At 44.5% G+C, this 19857-nt stretch overlaps 2 protein-coding genes across 3 annotated transcripts in view; one reads left to right on the top strand and one right to left on the bottom strand.

Annotated features, from left to right (window-relative positions):
- The window catches only part of CGAS (cyclic GMP-AMP synthase), a 71672-nt gene extending 51955 nt beyond the window's left edge, over positions 1–19717 (top strand). Inside the window, exon 7 of one of the 2 annotated variants that reach the window (XR_014248289.1) lies at positions 15265–19717. The gene's annotated coding sequence lies outside the window, so the exon portion shown is untranslated. The remainder of the gene's footprint in view (positions 1–15264) is intronic. The other variant, XR_014248290.1, reaches the window with a different exon arrangement.
- Positions 1–19857, bottom strand: part of DDX43 (DEAD-box helicase 43) — a 128723-nt gene that overhangs the window by 63712 nt on the left and 45154 nt on the right. The window lies entirely within an intron of this gene.

Here is a 19857-nt window from a genome sequence, read left to right as displayed (position 1 = left end):
CAGAGTGATGGGGGAAGGGGCCACGGGCCCAGGATGCAGGCACCTCCAGGAGCTGGAAAGTCAAGGAGATGAACCTCCCCTGGAGCCTGAGAAGGAACCAGCCCTGCCCACACCTTGAGTTTAGGACTTCCGCCTCCAGAACTGTTAAGATCATACACTTTTGTTGTTTCAAGCAGTCGGTTTGTGGTGATTTATTACAGCAGCAATAAGAAAGGAACTCACCCCTTCAGTCCTGTGTAGACAGTGCTTCTCAAGCTGGAACGTGCAGTCATCTGGGACCTTGTCAACATGCAGCCTGCAGGTCGGTAGGGCTGGGGGGTGAGAGTGCGATTCTGCACATCCAACAAGCTCCGGATGAGGCTGGCGCTGCATGACCACAGGCCACACTCTGAGTAGGAAGGACCTAGAAGGCAATGTCGAGACGAAAGTGAGAAACAGTTCTTGTAAGCGTATAGCATGAGTCTTCATTTGTATAGTTGCCCTGAATGTATACATTATGACTGCATTTTATAAACAGAATTGCTATGAGGCAGATACTGGTATCATTTTCTTTTACTGACAAGGAAAGTGATACTCAGAGAGGTAAGCAACTGACCCAGGCTGCACAGCTGCTCGGTTGTATTTGGCCTGGGGCAGGATCAGGACTTGAGCTCAAGTTTGTTCTTTCCAAGTTCTTTTCACTAAGGCAAACTCAATGTTTAAATCAAGATCCAGAAACAAGAAACAAATTCAGAAGCCTCAGTGTTACTCAAGGACAAGATGCCCCAAGTTAAAGAACTCACAGCAATTCCTGTGGAATTTAACTGACACGAGAATGGATGGGAAGAGAGATGACCTATTATATAATTTTTTACCTTTGAGATTTGACCAAAATGCTACTCATGCGTCAAGTCAACTCAGATACACTTGTACTGCTTTGTATCTTGATAATTAGTGTAAATTTGAGCCATTTTGTCCAGAACCTTTGTATTGCACTTAGCACTTACTGAGCGCTTCCTGTGTGCCAAAGCCTTATGCCAGGTACTACAGAATCGAATATAAATGAGGCATTGTCCCTGTGCTCTGGGATCTCACTGTACGATAGCAAAGAGATAAACGAAACAAAAACAAAAACAATCCTTATTTTGATGATACAATTATAGAAGCTTAAAAGATTAACGGAAGGGTCACTGTACTCTAGAAGAAGAGGGTGTTAAATATGAAAGGCTTGTTTTGTTTTGCCTCAGAGGAAACTGCACCTGTTCCAAAAAGTCTATTGAGATTTTTAAAATAAAGGTTCAATTTATTAAAGTCACAGATTCAAAACCCTAGTTCTTCCCAAAGTTTTAAAGTCCATATTACGATAATCATTTTTTTTTTTTGAGCAATTATTAACTGTCACTTATAGGAGAGTTGTTATTAATGCTAAGTCTGGCCTATTTACACATTTTATATCTTTAAACTGCATTTGCAAATTTATTTATTTTTGAATTTTATTTTATTTATTTATTTTTTTATAAGCTGGTTCTTATTAGTTATCTATTTTATACGTATTAGTGTATATATGTCAATCCCAATCTCCCAATTCATCCCACTACCACCTCCCCACCCCTGCTTTCCCCCCTAGGTGTCCATATGGCATTTGCAAGTTTAATACATCCCATTTCCTTTACAAGTATTTTGACCTAATAAACAAAACCTAAGTATTAGATAATTCTTATAAATGTAATAAATTGAACTTATAGATACAGTAAAGTTTAATAAAGGTCACATAAATGTTCCAACTTAGGAAGATTTCAAGTTAAAATCACAAGTCTAAATAAATTGCTCGATCTGGCATTTTAGTTATAAAGCTGAAGTTCTAATAGAACAAATTATTTTATACATGAAAAATACCTAAGAAAGTCACACATGTTCCTTAACACAATAATATTATTGTTATGGTTTTGATTTTCCTAAACATTCAGAATCTTACTGACACTAAGATGATGCTTACCCACTAGGAAACACAAGCACACCTTGCAGTGTAGGGCAGTGTCCTCGATTCTAACAGAAGGACCATGGGCAGCAGGATGCCTGTCACGCGGGAAGCCGCGTGTATGCAGACAAGGAGTATGTGCGAAAACTGTACTTTCCGCCCAATTTTGCTGTGACTCTAAGCAGCTCTAAAATATATAATCTATTAACTCACTTTAAAAAAATAAAAGAAAGACAGTTACCATCTCTGTTAACCGGAGATTTTGGCTGGGATGCTACATTCTGGTCCACAGTCCTCAAGCCCGTGTCCCCGGATCCAGGTCCTACTCATCCCCTAACTCCTGAGGCCCTTCCAGAAATCTACAGCCCACGAACATTGGTCACTTGGCTTTTAAGACATGTTAATGTTTCTTCTTTCCATGTAAAGGTCTCCGAACCTCCGAACTAAAAACCTGCATTATTTTTATTTTATATGTTTTATAAGCCCTCACAAAACACGTGTTTCACAAGGTTTCCACTTACTGGTGGTTGTAATTTATGAAGTCATTCTAATAACAATGCTCCCCCAGCTCTGAGAGCTTATAAAAGAGATGTAGCTAAATAATGGTCCATATGGTGAAATATTCAAGTATAGCAGAAGCTCACATAAGACAAGAGGATGAACTAACTCTTGGTGGGGAGAGGCACTATGTATATGTTTTCAGAGCACTTGAGGATTGGGAAGACCTTAGCATGTTAAATAGGCAAATGCTAGGCAATGAATAGAGAAAGAAATTCCAGTAAAGGATGACGTAAGTCCAAATGCATACAGAATATTTCGGCTAGGACAGCGCCTAACACATTGTATAGTGCTCGATAATCACTTCTTGAGGAAATGATGAATGAATTATGAATGAATACAGCATAAAGTGCTCACAGACGACATTAGTCCTAGAGTATACAGTACAACGTAAGGTTATGGATTTTGAATTATAGTAAAAGAAGACCCATTCCTCCCCCTAAAAATCCCATGTGCCCCTCCTATTTCTTCGTTCCTCCCCTCCCAGAACCCCTGGCAACCGCCGATCATTTTACTATCCATATAGTTTTGGATTTTCCAGAACGGCCTATATTTGGACTAGGCAATACAGCTTTTCCACACTGGCTTCTTTCACCCAGCAATACTCACTTAAGATTCCGCCACATCTTTCTGCGGCTTCTTTTTACGCTGTCTTACATTCCTTTGTCTGGATGCATCACAGTCGGTTTATCCATACGCCTATGGAAGGGCATGTTGGTTGCTTCCAGTTTTAGGCAATTATGACTCAAGTTGGTAGAGACAATTGTTTGCAATTGTAAAAGGGGCTGATGAGTGACACTCTTTGTTCTTTTGTCCATGTCCATATTTACACTGGAATCTCTTCCCACGGGCCTTCCTGTCCTGTGTATTCTTATTGTGATGGCAAGCTCTGTCCAGAGCAAGGACTCACCCCTATTAAATCCCTAATAAACTGAATGGTTAAAAAAAGGATGGTGAAATATTTTTCCCACAGTGTGTTAAGTAAGAAATGTTATGCTTACAGGTGAAAATATATAGAGCTTTAATATCTACATGTCATTTTAAGTCCATCAAAATACATAATACTGTTTTTAACAACTGAATAACACAGTTTGGAGTAGCCTTTGCAGATTCTAAGAGTTGCTCCAGAAGCTCTGAGAAATCAAATGTAAGGCCTTATTGTACAGAAAGAGCAGCCATTCACCGCACGTGCCCGCCGTACAAGTGAGTGCGGCCCGTCTGAACTGAGATGTGGCCGCTAGTGTGAAACTGATGCTGGATGTTTCTTTTTCTTAAGTTAGTAAAACAAAAACAAACCAGATTTTATTAGGGTTGGTGATTAATAGCAAAGGGGTTTGAAAAAACTTGCCTGCAACCATGCTGCATAAGCACCTCTGTTCTGAGAGATGGTCTTGAGCAAAAGCTAAAAGGGCAGAGAATCAATAAATCTTCAAGCAGAAGCCAACACAGTTTTACTAACAAGGTGTCAGTGTAAATCTCCACAAACATTTTAACTCACAAACTTGATTCTGTGGAAACTGCCAGTGTCTTTTTTGCCTTCAAAGTGTCTTTCCTCACTTGGTATCACTCAGGGAAGTACTTTCCCCTATAGGAGGGTCACAGCATGAGGTCTTCTTGCTGCTGGCAGTCTTGGGGTCCAGGTTGGATCTTTTTTTTTTTTTTACTTTATTTATTTTTGGCTGCATCAGGTCTTCGTTGCTGTGCGTGGGCTTTCTCTAATTGCGGCGCGAGCAGAGGCTACTCTTCGTTGCAGTGCGCAAGCTTCTCATTGTGGTGGCTTCTCTTGTTGTAGAGCACAGGCTCTAGGCGTGCGGGTTTCAGTAGTTGCAGCACACGGGCTCAGTAGTTGTGGCTCGCGGGCTCTAGAGCGCAGGCTCAGTAATAGTGGCGCACGGGCTTAGCTGCTCCGCGGCATGTGGGATCTCCCCAGACCAGGGCTCGAACCCGTGTCCCCTGCATTGGCAGGTGGAGTCCTAACCACTGCGCTACCAGGGAAGTCCCTCCCAGTCTTATTCTTGTATTTGATTTTTAGTTGCATAGCATGGTGGTTGAAAAGATGCTTGATATTTCAACTTTCTTAAATTTATTGAGACTTGGTTCTTAACATATGATTTATTCTGGAAAATGTCTCATGTGCATTTGAAAAGAATGTGTATTCTGCTGTTTTGGGATAAAATGTTCTGTATATATTTATCAAGTCAATCTGTTTAAAATTTCGTTTAAGGCCACTGTTTCCTTATTGTTCCTGTCTGAATCCTCTATCTATTGATGTAAGTGGGGAATTAAAGTCCACTACTATTATTGTATTACTGGCAGTTTGTCCTTTTATGTCTGTTAATATTTGTTTTATGTATTTAGGTGCTCCTATTTTGTGCTCACAAACATTTACAAATGTTATATTCTCTGCTTGGGTTGACCCATTTATCATTATGTAGTGCCCTTACTTGTCTTTTGTTACATTCTTTGTTTTAAAGTCTGTTTTGTCTGATATGAATATTGCTATCCCAAGCTTTCTTTTCATTTACATTTGCATGGAATATCTTTTCCATCTCTTCACTTTCAGTCTGTGTGTCTTCAGATCTGAAGTGAGTCTATTGCAGGCTGCATACGGATAGTTTTTTTTTTTTAATTCATTTAGCCATCCTATGTGTTTGAATTGGAGCATTTATTCCATTTACATTTGAAGTGATTATTGATAGGTATGTACTTATTGCCATCATGTTAATTATTTTCTGGATGTTTTTGTAGTTCTTCTCTGTTCCTTTCTTCATCTTTTGGTGTATCCTCTTGTGGTTTGATGATTTTCTTTAGTGTTAGGTTTGGGTTCCTTTCTCTTTATTTTTTGTGTATCTGTTACACAGTTTTGATTTGTGGCTACCACGAGATACATTTATAAAAACCTATGCGTATAGCAGTCTATTTTAAGTTTATGATCAGTTAAATTTGAATGCGTTCTAAGAACACTACATTTTTATTACAACCCCTCACTCCCTGTATTAAATTTTTTTTTAAAATTTATTTATTGTAGTTATTTATTTTTGGCTGCATTGGGTCTTCGTTGCCGCGCTCGGGCTTTCTCTAGTTGCGGTGAGCGGGGGCTACTCTTCATAGCAGTGCGCGGGCTTTTCATTGTGGTGGCTTCTCTTGTTGCAGAGCATGGGCTCTAGGCACGCGGGCTTCAGTAGTTGTGGCACGCGGGCTCAGTAGTTGTGGCTTAAGAACTCTAGAGCGTAGGCTCAGTAGTTGTGGCACATGGGCTTAGCTGCTCCGTGGCATGTGGAATCTTCCTGGACCAGGGCTCGAACCCGTGTCCCCTGCATTGGCAGGCGGATTCTTAACCACTGCGCCACCAGGGAATCCCCTCTGTCTTAAATTTTTAACATCATATTTTAAATCTTTTAATTTTGTGTGTCCCATAACTACTTACTGTACTTATATAATTGATTTGACTTTTGTCTTTTAACCTTCATACTTTGTGTTTGATTTACTACCTTTACTTTATGTTTGCTTTTACCAGTGAGATTTTTCCTTTCATATATTTTCTTATTTCTAGTTATGGACTTTCCTGCTCAAAAAAAATCCCTTTAACATTTCTTGTAAAACTGGTTTAGTGGTGACAAACTCGTTTATCTTTCACTTGTCTGGGAAACGTTTTATCTCTCCTTCAATTCTGAATGATAATCTTGTAGGGTAGGGTATTCTTTGTTGTAGGCTTTTTCTTTCAGCACTTCAGTATATCACAACTGTCCATTTTGGCCTATAAAGTTCCTGCTGAAAAATCAACTGATAGTCTTATGAAGGTTCGCTTGTACGTAATTGGTTGCTTTTCTCTCTCTCCCTTTAAGATTCTCCCTTTATCTTTTACTTTTGACATTTTAATTTGTAAAACGTGTCTTGGTGTGGGTCTCTGGGTTCATCTTGTTTGGGACTCTCTGTGCTTCCTGGATTTGGGTCTGTTTCCTTCACCAAGTTAGGGAAGTTTTCAGCCATTATTTCTTCAAATATGTTTTCTATCTTTTCTTCCCTCCCTCTCTCTCTTTTCCTTCTGGGGTCCCTATAATGTTAATGTTAGTATGCTTGATGTTATCCCCAAAATCCCTTAGCCTGTCCTCATTTTGGGGGATTACTTTTTCTTTTTGCTGCTCCAATTGGGTGATTTCCACTACCCTGTATTCCAGATTTCTGGTCTGTCCTTCTACATCATCTAATCTACTGTTGATCCCTCTAGTGTATTTTTCATTTCAGTTATTGTATTCTTCAGTTCTGATTAGTTCTTTTTTATATTTTGTCTCTTTTATTTATTTTTTAAAATTAATTAATTAATTTTATTTTATTTTTTTGGCTGCATTGAGTCTTCGTTGCTGCACACAGGCTTTCTCTAGTTGCAGTGAGTGGGGCTACTCTTTGTTGTGGTGCGTGGGCTTCTCATTGAGGTGGCTTCTCTTGTTGCAGAGCATGGGCTCTAGGTGCCTGAACTTCAGTAGTTGTGGCATGCAGGCTCAGTAGTGGTGGCTCATGGGCTCTAGGGCGTAGGCTCAGTAGTTGTGGCACACGGGCTTAGTTGCTCTGCGGCATGTGGGATCTTCCTGGACCAGGGCTCGAACCCGTGTCCCCTGCATTGGCAGGCTGACTCTTAACCACTGCGCCACCAGGGAAGCCCTATATTTTGTCTCTTTGTTGAAGTTCTCACTCTGTTCATTCATTATTCTCCTGAGCTCAGTAAATATCTTTATGACCATTTTTTTGCACTCTTTATCAGGTAGATTATTTATCTCCATTTTGTTTAGTTATTTTTCTGAGTTATGTCTTGCTCTTTCATTCGGAACATATTCTTTTGTCTCCTCATTTTGACCAACTCTTTGTTTCTGTGTATTCGGTAGATGAGCTATGTCTCCAGGTCTTGAATGTGCGGCCTTACGTAGAATATTTCCTGTGGGTCACGGAAGAGCCATTCCCCCAGGTCACCAGAGCCAGGTGCTCTAAGGGTGTCTCGTGTGTGGGCTGTGTGTGCTGTCCTGTTGTGGTGGTAACGTGGTTGCTGTAGGCATGTAGGCAGTGAGCGGGGTTGGCCCCTAGTGCAGCTGGCTGTGACCCCCACAACAGTTGCAGGCATGCTTGTGGGTGGGGCTGACCTGGGTGGGGAGCCACCCTGGGGGGATGCTAGTCACAGCTGAGGCCACCCACTGGGTGTGGCAGGGAAGGAGGCTCTTTTGGGGGTCACTGGTCCCTGCTGAGGCTGCCCATCGGGTGTAGCCGGGTGGGAGCCAATTTGGAGGGGCGCCTGCGGGGCTGGTCCACAGGGGAATGCCGTGGTAGGGCAAGCAGCGCTAGCAAGATAAGTGGGGAATGGTGGAAATGGCGCCTGCCAGTGCTGGGCCAGCTAGGCAAGGGGAGAATTTTTTATTTTTATTTTTGTTTTTTAAATATTTTATTTATTTATTCATTTATTTTTGGCTGCATTGGGTCTTAGTCGTGGCACATGGGCTGTTCGTTGCAGCGCACGGGCTTCTCTCTAGTTGTGGCCCGTGGGCTCCAGAGCGTGTGGGCTCTGTAGTTTACAGCACGTGGGCTCTTTAGTTCAGGTGTGCGGGCTCAGTAGTTGGCGGCGTGGGCTTAGTTGCCCCGTGCATGTGGGATCTTAGTTCCCCGACCAGGGATCAAACCCGCGTCCCCTGCATTGGAAGGCAGATTCTTACCCACTGGACCGCCAGGGAAGTCCCGAGGGAGAATTTTTTAAAATGTCACCCATCAGCGCTTTGGTCCCTGGAGAAAGTTTCAACAGATCCTGCCCCTTTGGCACTTGCCCTAAACTTAGTCAATGAATCTCCTTCTCATGTGACCCAAACACTTTTCAAGCTGCTGCCTCTGAGCTGGGATTCAGAGTGAGTGAGTTTGTGCACAGGCCCACTAAATGTGGAGTCTTGGTTTCCTATAGCCCCCCAGCTCTCCTGGATGTAGCTCTGCTGGTTTCAAATCCAGATGATATGGGAGCTCGTCTTCCTGGTGCAGGTCCCCAGGGCTGGGGTGCCCGACGTGTGCTCCCCAGGGAGGACTCCACGTTTGTGATGTCCCCTCCTGCTCTGGGTCACTCGTCGGGGGTGCGGGTCCTGACTAGACTGCATCTCTGTCCCTCCTACACGTCTCCACGTGGTTTTCTTCTTTACATCCTTAGTTGTGGGAGAGCTATTCTGCTAATCTGCGGGTTGTTCTCTGGGTTTCTAATGTGAGAAACTCTTAACTATGGAACAGAGCAGATGTCTCCGTTTAAATTTCTCTGGAAACTCTCACTGTCTAAGGCAGTGGTTCTCAAGGTGTGGTCCCTCGACCAGCAGTGTTAGTATCACCTGGGAAGTGGTTAAAGATGCAAATTCTCAAGTTCCCACCCTGACCTACTGTATCAGACACTCTGGATCTTACCTCTGAGCCTTACAAGTGCTCAACACCCAGCCAACCTGAAACACATCTCCCCCAAAGTTCCGTGACCCCCAGGCCCCTTAGCTTTAACCAGTAACTGTGCTGGAATTGTTAGGAATTTTAGAAATTTGAGGGGCATATTTCACCCCTCTCACTTGGAGCACACCAAGGAATATCAAATAAATTAAACAAACTCAATACTTCTCTCTCCTCACCCACTGCGAGGGCTCTTAGTACATAAAATAAAAATAAAAGACAATTTTATCGGTAAAGAAAAATCCATAGCAGGTTGGAAGGCTGCAGATGCCACGTTAAGATCAAGGTCTTGCGAAATGTTTATTCATAAGGGATATACAGATATTTTGTAAATTTCATGGACAGGGAAGAAGGAAGGGTGGAGAGGAGTAGCTGCAGAGCGTCAGCGCCCCCTGCTGCTCAGCTGCACACCTCCTGCAGGTGCGCTCACCACTCCTTGGTAATGGTGCTTCTCACCCTGCACGCCATCCTCCCCAGCAGGCCTGCCCTGACCTCCTGGGCACCGTCACCTCCTGCTGCCCCCAGCACCGGCCACATCTTCTCCTCAGCTTCCATTTGCCCGTCTGCCTTTTGCGGGGTCACCAGTGCCTTCCTGTCTGTGCTGGGCCAAGGTGGAGGGCACCTGCGCCCTTCCTACCTCCGCTGGCCCCTCCCCTCACCCTAACTGTGGCCCTGATGGGAGGAAGCTGTGCTCACTCACCACCAACGTGCTCTCTTTTAGCTAAAGAGGGACTCAGTTCTAATCATGCCTTTCAGGTTGCTGGATTTACCAAATAGGGATACAGGAAGCCCAGCTGAATTTGAATTCCAGATAAACAACGAAAATTTTTTTTTGTAGTACAAGTCTGTCCCGTTCAATACTTGGGATGTACTTATACTACAAAATTACTCATCGTTTATCTGAAATCCATATTTAACTAGGTGTCTTGTATTTTACCTGACAAGCTCACTCCCAGGGAACAGGGGTTCCCATTTCAGCTGCCTGACCCAGGAGAGGCACTTTCCCTTAGAAAGGAACATATTTAGTCATAAACATAAGGACAAGCTTATCTGCACATGAGCCACATGTTGCAACATATTGATTACATTGAAATGATAATATTTTCACATATTAGATTAAAAGGTATTATGAAAATTAATTTCATGTGCTTTTTACTTTTTAAATGTGGCTACTAGGAAATTTAAAATTTTATATGCAGCTCACATTTGCAATCCACATTACATTCCAATGGACAGCTCTGGCCTAGAGAGGAAGCCAAGGCAGCGAGACCTGATGATCATCAGGCCGGGAGCTGGGTTTAGACTCTCCCCATTTAGAAGCTTGTGTAGCTGAACCGGTTGGGAGCGTAAGAATCCTTGAGTGTAGTTTGTGTTCACAAGTGTTCATTGTATTTTCTACTCTGACCAAACCGTGGTGGTTTTTGAGTGATGACAGAATAGGATTGGAGCTGATGTTTCCTGTTAGGTATATTTGCAGCTGAATCATGACAGTACATTGAGACACGTGGGAAGAGGCAGGATGGGGTTGAAAGGGGGCGAGATGGGAAAGCTTCTGGTTTCTGGAAGCTGTGCTGAGTTGTTCTTTTTCTTCCTTTGGCTTTATGATTGCCCGTTGGTGGTGGCAGGACAGCTCTGACTGCATTTGCTAGAAGCGATGTCCACATTAATTTGGAATTTTAGAGATTGAAAACCAAGGAGAGTGCAGTATGAAATATGGAAGAGGCAAATGGAAATTTTGTCAGCCAAGCTAAATCTCTGCAAGTCTCCTGACTTCTGAAAACTATTTACAGAACTGGGTTCTTGGAAGTGGGACACCTTTTTAAAACTGACAGTACCTTAGGATCTCACAGTTCAGATCTAGGACTTAAATTCTCCTTGATCTGCCACTCCCTTCCTCCCCCACTCCCTTACCCTCTTCTGAAGTTCTTGGAAAGTAAAGAAACATTAGTGAAAGCAAAGCAAATAAAAACCCAAGACCTTGTGGAGGCCAAGGGCTTGGTCTGTGGTCAAATAACCTGGTCTTTTCCGAATTCTGTTCATTTGTCTTGGACCATTTTAAAGTCTTTATTGAATTTGTTACAATATTGCTTCTGTTTTATGTTTTGGTTTTTTGGCCCTGAGGCATGTGGGATCTTAGCTCCCCGACCAGGGATTGAACCTGCGTCCTCTGCATTGGAAGGCGAAGTCTTAACCACTGGACCACCAGGGAAGTCCCCCAAATTCTGTTTAAAATCTCTACACCAACCACATCAACCTAAAGAATCAGCTCTTGTGCAGGGTCCACCATCCACCCATGCATTCCCACTTTCTCTCCCTGGTTTCACTACCCACTGCCCGGGTGGCCACACTGCCCCCCACAGGTGCCTTGTCACCAGTTCCAGGACATGACATCCAAGATGTCAGGCCAGTGGGAAGGAGTTGCTGCCACACCACTTAGCAGCTGGCAGTCTAGTGAACCTGGCGGTTATTTCATTAATCCGCAGCCCTCCCCGACCCTGGGTCTTCTTGGTGGCATTGCTGTCGTTAATTTGAGGGCTTCTGTAGGACATGGGTGACACATGGCTTTTCAGTAGGAAGAGCTGGTGGCGTTGGCTGGTAGAATGAGGCACAGGGCTGTGTGCCAGGTTCCATTTTCTGAGGAGAACGTCTCACTTCCGTGAAGCCTTGAGATCTCAGACGCAAAGGAGACTGAGGACCGAGCGTGTAGAAGGCGTGGTAGGGGCTGACCGGGAATTCTGAATGTGTGAGGAAGTATTGCTGTGGCTGCATTCTCTCCCTGGTGGGGAACCCTGGCTTGTGTGGAGGGGGGTCTGGGGCAGTGGTTATCTGGCCTGGAGTTCTGCCCGGTGCAGCTGGGGATTTGCCAGACGCTCGTCATACACTGGCCATCGGCCCTTGTCCTAGACCAACAGGAAACTGGAGATGTAATGTAACTTTCTGCATAGAGGTGCCAGGACAGATAAAAACAAAACAAAAAATTTAGAAGTCTTAGGCCCAGCTCAGCAGGCCATATTGCCAAGTGTTAACTGTTGGACTGTGCTTTCCTTTTCCTTATTTCCTTAGTCATAATCATGTTACTCACCTCGGCATTTGTGCTATCTTGGGTTTCATCCGTAAGGCAGTGCAGTCTGACATGTAAAATCAGAGCTGGTAAGGGCAGCGACAGCGTCTGGATCTTAGCTTCATGCGTTGTCATGGTGATGGGGGACAGTCAGCAAGGCAGGAGAGGAGCAGGACCCAAGGGCATTGCTGTCTCCAGTCCTGGTTGGGGCATGAAGCCCCTGTAGCCACAGCAGGGATGGAAATACACACGGGCGGTTCCAGTTTTGTACCGCAGCAGAATAAGCCATCCCAGAGTTAATGGTGTAAAACAGAAGTTACGCGTTAAGCTCATGAATTCTGAGTGTCAGGAATTTGCAAAGGGCATGGCGGAGATGGCTTGTCTCTGGCCCACACTGTCTGGGGCCTCAGCTGCGATGACTTGACAGCTAGGGCTGGAATGATGTAAAGACTTACCCACACGTCTTGTTGTGAGACTTTAGCTGGGGCTCTTGGCCTGAATTCCTACACATGACCCTTCCATATGGCAACTTGGGCTTCCTCACAGCATGGTGGCTGGGATCCACGGGCAAGAATCCCCAGAGAAGCAGGTGGAAGCTGCAGATCCCTTTCTGACCTAACCTTGGGAGTCACTTAGCATTACTTCTGCCACACTCTCCTCGTTGTGGAAGTCCCAAGCCCCTGGTCAGAATCACGTGGAGAGGACATAGACACCACTTTTCAGTGGGAGAAGTGATGAAGAAATCTGGGGTCATGATTTAAAACACAATCTATCCTCTGACCACAATTGCTTACATTCCTGCCACATGCGAAATACTTTACTCCTTCCAAGCACCTACAGAGAAGTCTCACAGCATTATGAAGTCAGGTTCAGCCTCAATGCCCAGGTACAAATGAGGCACCCTGGGTCTGGTTCCTCAAGCCCAGCTCCTTGAGTACCATCCTTCTCAATCTGAAGGCCTGTGAGCTGAAGGGGTTGGTGATCTGTCCCATGGTGGAGGCGCAGGCATGGGGTGACTGCAGTAGACACTCCCATTCAAAGAGGGGGCAAGCAGGAGACACACAGCATCCACTGGGCCACAGCCGTTCTGAGACCAGCAAGGCACGTGTCACTAATTTCTTATTAGGGCCCAGGGCTACTGCTGTCTGGGAATAGCAATTCTGTGGCTCTTTTTTTTTAACTTCTCTTTTTTTTTTTCAAGGGGCTTCCATCTGCCAGGGGGAGCGCTTCTTTATAACCTTCCACGTCCTTAGGCTGGCCTGATCACATAGACTCCTGGGAATTCTGATTTGAGGTCATCTCCATCTAGGGCGGCTCCCAGAGGCTGGCCCAGCCACGAGGGGTGTTCTTCCTTGGGGCTTTGCCCCACCTGCGCTAGTAGTGGCATTGATCCTCCCACAGCTGCAAGCCCATCTTCTTTCAGGCTGCCCTCACCGCACCCCTCAACCCCTCTCTCCTCCTGGGAGTTGGAGTGGGAGAGGAAGTTGCTTCTACCTGGAGCTTCCCAGGCTTTTTATAGTAGACATTCACTTGTTACATTCTTTTTTTTTTTTTTTTTAAACTTTTATTGGCCTATAGTTGATTTACAATGTTGCTGTAGTTTCAGTGTACAGCACAGTGAATCAGTTATACATATATATATATCTCCACTCTTTTTTAGATTCTTTTCCCATATAGCTCATTAACAGTACTGAGTAGAGTTCCCTGTGCTATACAGTAGGTCCTTATTAGTTATCTATTTTATATATAGTAGTGTGTATGTGTCAGTCCCAATCTCCTAATTTATCCCTCACCCCTTTCCCCCTTGGTAACCATAGGTTTGTTTTCTACATCTGTGACTCTATTTCTGTTTTGTAAATAAGTTCATTTATATCATTTTTTTAGATTCCACATATAAGTGATATCATATGATATTTGTCTTTCTTTGACTTCACTCAGTGTGACAACTTCTAGGTCCATCCATGTCACTGCAAATGGCATTATTTGTTCTTTGTTATGGCTGATATTCCACTGTATATATGTACCACATCTTCTTTATCCATTCCTCCATTGATGGACATTTAGGATGCTTCCATGTAATTCCACGGCTCTTGACTCTGCTCTCCGAGCTGTTAGTTTTACCCTCTGAGTTACCCTTCCTTGTCCACAAGAAATAGGCTCAGGTAAAGTCAGGCAGCCAACACCTGGGCCACCCTTCTGTAGGGAGCAGAGCTCTGGCCCCTGGGTTTGGTTTAGGAGCAGGGATCTGGCAGTTCCTGGGCACAGATGCTGGTGACATGGTGAGGGGCATACACCCTGGTCCTTGTTGAGGGGACGAGACAGAAAGGAGTGTTCGACGTCCCTCACACACAGTGAGGTGGAGTGTGGGACCCAGGCAGACGAGGGGCTTTTCTTGTAAAACAAAGAGTGAAGCTCTTTCACTTCACGTGAAGTTGGTCAAATCAGCAAAACCTTCATGCGTGTTTTTCCCCCAAGCTTAATTCACTTCCTGGAAGTCCTTTGAGAGCTGTATTCTTTCCAGCAACATTAATATAATGCATTAACTTTCTGTTTCCAGGTGGCACAGTAAAGGAGTTTTAACCTGAATTGATTTTCAGTTAGAGCTACTAGGACATTTTAATTATCTCCTTACGTTTATATTGTCACACACTTCCAAATAGGATTGAGGCAGTATACGTTAAAAAAGAAAAGATTATCAAAATAAAAATAAAGGATCAAAGACTATGTAAATAGTATGCTAAAATTAAAGTAAATTTAGTAACAGTGCTTGAATATTAAATGTGCTCTGAGCAAATTTCATTCTGGAAAAAGCTTTCATTACAGCTATGTGTGTTTGATGTGTGTTTGAAAATATACAAAAGTCTAAGTACTTGCTTCTGGAAATATTTACTTCCAGCTCCCTTAAAGATGAAACTTCTCCTAGTGTATTTAGAGTGTTGTTTAGAAGTTTATTTTGAATGGAATGTCTGAAGTTGGAGGGGTCTTGAGATCACCAATTCCCGCTCTTTCTGTCTACAGATAAAGGTCAGATGGTCTGAGAGATTCAGGGGTCTGCTCAAAGGTCAGACTGACTGAGCAGAGCTGGCGTTGACTGCCAGCCCCTGTACCACAGAGGAGAGATTCTGGGGTCTGAAGTTTTCAGAGTTACTGCTAAATAAAGCTCAGTGAGAAATAAAAAAAAAAACCTATATATTTGGAATTAGAAATTTTGATTTGATACACACCGGTCTTATTTCAGATAGAAAGGGCCTCCAAGGAGACACGAAGCAGCAGGCTGATGGCTGGACACTGGTGAGCACAGAGGAAGAAGCAGGACTGAGCGAGATAAGGGTGAGCTTGTGGGGAGAGGCCCCAGGGAGACAGAGGTCATCCTCCCGGTCGCTGCCGCGCGGGGAGGCCCCAGAGAAAAAGAGAGATCAAGTCCGGATGCCACGACCCTGCTCTTCAGCATCCAGCGAGGCCAAGGCCGTCGCAAAGCAGGATTTGGTGAGATCAGAGAATTTCAGCTTCCACGCGGTGTTTGCTGACTTACTTCCTCCGGCGACTGCTTAGGGTTCAAGCCGAGAAGTAGAACCGTGTAAGTGATGTACAGGATTGATTACGGGGCTGAGACCCCACGCAGTTGCGGCAGCTGGTGGAGTCGCCTGTGCACGTGAGTCTGCTGCCCTGTGTCTGTGCGGGGCCTGATGTCACAGCGGCCAGCAGCCCAGCGGGGGAGATGGGCAGGCAGCGGGGGCGAGGAAGGACGCCCTGGGACCCCCATCAGTCAGTCAGCGCTCCAAACTCCGACCTCAGCGACACGGGTGACCTGCTGGCGTGCCCCCCCCCCAGCACGGCTCAGGAACCTGGCCCAGGACCTGGAGCTGAGGAGGAGCTCCAGCCGGGGGTGGACAAGCCAGGAGCCTGGGGCTGCCCAGAGCCAGCGAGGGGCCACGAGGTGGTGAGTGTGCGTGGACTGCAGCAGTACCTGCCCTGAAGCATGTCCCTCCCCCCGGTCTCCTGCACACCTTCCTGTGGACGCAGCCCTAACCCAGAGCCAAGCAGGGAAGGGGATTCTGGGAGACGCTGTTCCGTCCGAGCTAAAGGGACCTCAGGCCGGCCTGTGAATTAAATTATCCTCCTTATCCTCCCAGGAACCTCACATGCAGGGTGCTAGTCAAAGGGCTGCAGGTTGGCTCGTTTTTGATTGTTAGGAAAGCATCGGGGGTGGGTGTATGTCAGCACAGACGGTCTTTCGTGAAGCAAGTTAGCGGAGGCATTCACGGATGGGCACCCTGACGTAGGGGTTACGTGGCCATTTCCCATAACTGAGGCACATCTCTACCTGAAATTGTAACTTCTGAACTAGAACCCTGCACTCTGAATGGCTTGAATGTACTTCGTAAAAGAGCTCTGCTTTTATCTAGAGGATAAATTGAACCCTGGGAGAACCTGGATTGATTTGAGAGACGGAAAGAGGGAAGGGACGAGAGGGAAGGAAAAGGAGAGAGTGAATTTGAGAGTAAACTTCAGCACTCACCATGACCTCACGGCTCAGCAGAGCAGGCGGTTTAACCTCGAAGGCTCTTGAGATGTAAACTACAGGGCAGTTACTAACCACACCTTTTGGCCAATCTCCCCCTTGACAGTTCATCTGGGTGCCCTTTGACGGGGATGTGCTTTCACCCTCCCTTTAATAAAGCTAACGTGCACCAGTCCCCGACTTTCTTATCTGTCTGAAAGCTTAACAAAACTTGAAAGACTTCCCTGGACCACATGCCCACAGAAGAGGAAACCTGGGCGCGGGACAGGTGCATTCGCAGGCTTGTCTACGGGGCTCAATCTGGAGGCTGCTTCTCCAAGAAGAGAAACATAGAGGAGAGTATTAGCTTTACTGCTTTGTTGTTAAGTGGGTACTGAAAAGGGGCTAAAATCAATGACCCAGCGAGCATCTGGGGAATGAAGAGACTCAACGTGGTGCTGTACCCTGTTGGGAGCAGTGACAGGTACTGGGTTGGCTCTTGGGTCAGAGGAAGAGTCTGTCTTGGTCTGTGAATCAGGCAAAGTCTGATCACCGTGTCGGAGGCTGAGGAGCTCGCCATCCAGTGAGACAAGTGCTTACGTGCGCCTGCCGTTTCTACAGCGCGCGTGTTTGGTTTCTTGAGGTGGCGTGCTTCATTACTCAAGTTCTTTCCAATATTAGAGCACAGGGGATATTTTGTAAAAAGTACATAACGTTAAATTTACCATGGTAACCATTTTTTAAGTGTACTCTTAAGTCCTCTAAATTGCAACCTTTGAGCATCCAAAGATGCTATCCAGAAAATAAAGAGCCCACAGAACGGAAGAAAATGTGTCTACATTTTATACCTGATAAGAGTCTGTTCTTCAGAATATATCAAGAACCTTTACCACCTATCGACAAAAAGACAAACAACCCAATTTTTTAAATGGAAAAGACTTGCATGGACCATTCTCCAGACAAGACATACAGATGGTCAACAAGTACATGAAAAGATGTCAAACATCAGTAGTCAAGATGGAAATGCAAATTAAAACTACAATGTGATACCCCTTCATACACACTAGAATGCTTACATTAAAAAAAACCCTAAAAATAACAAATGTTGGCAACAATGTAAAGAAATTAGAAAGCTTCAACATTACTTGTGTAAATGTAAAATGGTGCAATCTGTGTGTACAATACCTTGGCATTTTCTCAAAAATATAAACATGCAATTACCATATGGTTCAACAACTCCACTCCTAGATAAATACCCCCAAAATGGAAAAAAAAAAACAGTGTTCAAACAAAAACTTGTACACCAATATTCATAGCAGCACTGTTCACAACAGCCCAAGGTAGAAACAATTAAAATGTCCATCAGTGAGATAAGCAAAATAGGGTAGATCCATAAGCTGCATTATTCTGCCACATAAAGGAATAAAGTAAAATGGTGCAGCCACTGTGGAAAACAGTATGGCAGATCCTCAGAAACTTAAACGTAGAATTAATGAATAATCTGTCAATTCCTTTCCACAGTCTATATCCAAAATATTTCAGAGCAGGGACTGGAAGAGATATTTGTACACTCATATTCATAGCAGCATTATTCACAATAGCCAAAAAGTGGAAGCAACACAAGTGTCCTTTGGCAGATGAACAGATAAACAAAATGTGGTATATACACAGTGGAACATGATTCAGCCTTAAAAACTAAGGAAATTCTGACACGTGCTACAAAGTGGGTAAACCTTGAAGTCATTATGCTAAGTGAAACAAGCCAGACACAGAAGGACAAACATTCTGTGAGGTGTCCAGAGAAGTCAAATTCAAAGTAGAATAAGACTGCCGGGGGTTGAGGGCAGTTAGTGTTTAATGGTTACGGTTTCACTTGGGGAAAATGAAAAGGGTCTGGAGATGGATGGTGAGGATATTTTTACAACAACGTGAATGTAGTTAATGCCATAGCACTGTGTACTTAAAATGGCTTAAATGGTAAATGTCATCTGTGTTTAATCACAATGAAAAAAAATGAAGAACTGATACATGTTACAACACGGATATACATTGAAAACATCCTAAGTGAAAGAAGCCCTACAGAGAAGACCACCCAGATCGGACTCGTGGTTGTGTGCTTTGAATCCATGAAGGTTTTGAAAATGAGGCAAAGTCTCAGTAATTGCTCCAAAAACAAAAAAACAAAAAACAAAAACAGAAAACTGGATCAGGATGGAAAAAGTCATTTCCACACAGTTGAGGCAGCTGGTGAAAGTTGAGGTTGGGCCTGTGGATTGGATTATGACGTGGAAACCATAATGATTCCTCATTTGGGGGTTATGTGCCCAGTTTGGGGTGAAACACACTGCGGTATTTCGTGTGAATGTGGAAAACTTTGTCCTGCCCGCTGTTTAAAGTTTTTTTATACTTTTGAAATTTACTAGAAAATTACTTTTCAAAACAACCATGTCAATACCACGCCAGAAAAACAGAAAAGACATCCAACTTTGCCATAGAGGCCAAGCCCTACCCAGATCCAGTTCACCTACCGTGATGAGACTAATCGCCCTGGGAGGAGCCCACATGTTACTAAGAGCCACTACGTCTTGGGTGCTATGGGTGACCTGGACGAAGTCGAAACAGTGGGACACCTGAGTTCTAGTTTTCCACATCCAACCACCGAAAAGCTGTTAGAACTAATAAATGAGTTCAGTAAAGCTGCAGGATGCAAAAATCAACACACAAAAATCAGTTGTGATTCCGTACACGAATGAACCATCCAAGAGAGAAATTAGGAAAACGATCCCGTTTACAGTTGCAGCCAAAAAAAAAATAACTAGGGATAACTTTAACCTCTGATGTGAAGGACCTGCACACTGAAAACGGTAAGACGCTGATGAAAGAAACTGAACAGACACAAACAAATAGGAAGATACCGCGTGCTCGTGGGTGAAAAGAATATCGTTGAAACGTCCATTCTACCCAGAGCAATGTACACATTCGTGCAGTCGCTACCGAGATTCCAATGACATTCTTCACAGAAAGAGAACAATCCTAAGACTTGCGCGGAGCCACTAGGTACCCCAAATAGCCAAAGCGACCCTGAGGCAGGAGAACGGGCTGCAGGCATCTCGCTCCCTGACTTCACACTACGTTACGAAGCTACGGTCACCACAAAAGTGTGGAATCGGCCCAGAAACAGGTACACAGACCAGAGAGCCCAGGAATCAACCTACAGGTGTGTGGTCAGTTAACTCACAAGAAAGGAGCCAAGAACATACCCCGGGGAAAGGACAGTCCCCTCAGTATACGGTGCTGGGAAAACCGGACGCCACTCGCCAAACAACAACA

This window comes from Balaenoptera borealis, assembly GCF_965194805.1.
Source record: "Balaenoptera borealis genome assembly, chromosome: 9".
In the NCBI taxonomy this organism is placed as follows: domain Eukaryota; kingdom Metazoa; phylum Chordata; class Mammalia; order Artiodactyla; family Balaenopteridae; genus Balaenoptera; species Balaenoptera borealis.
Note: the sequence above shows the minus strand (reverse complement) of the source record. Positions and strands in the feature narration are given on the sequence as shown.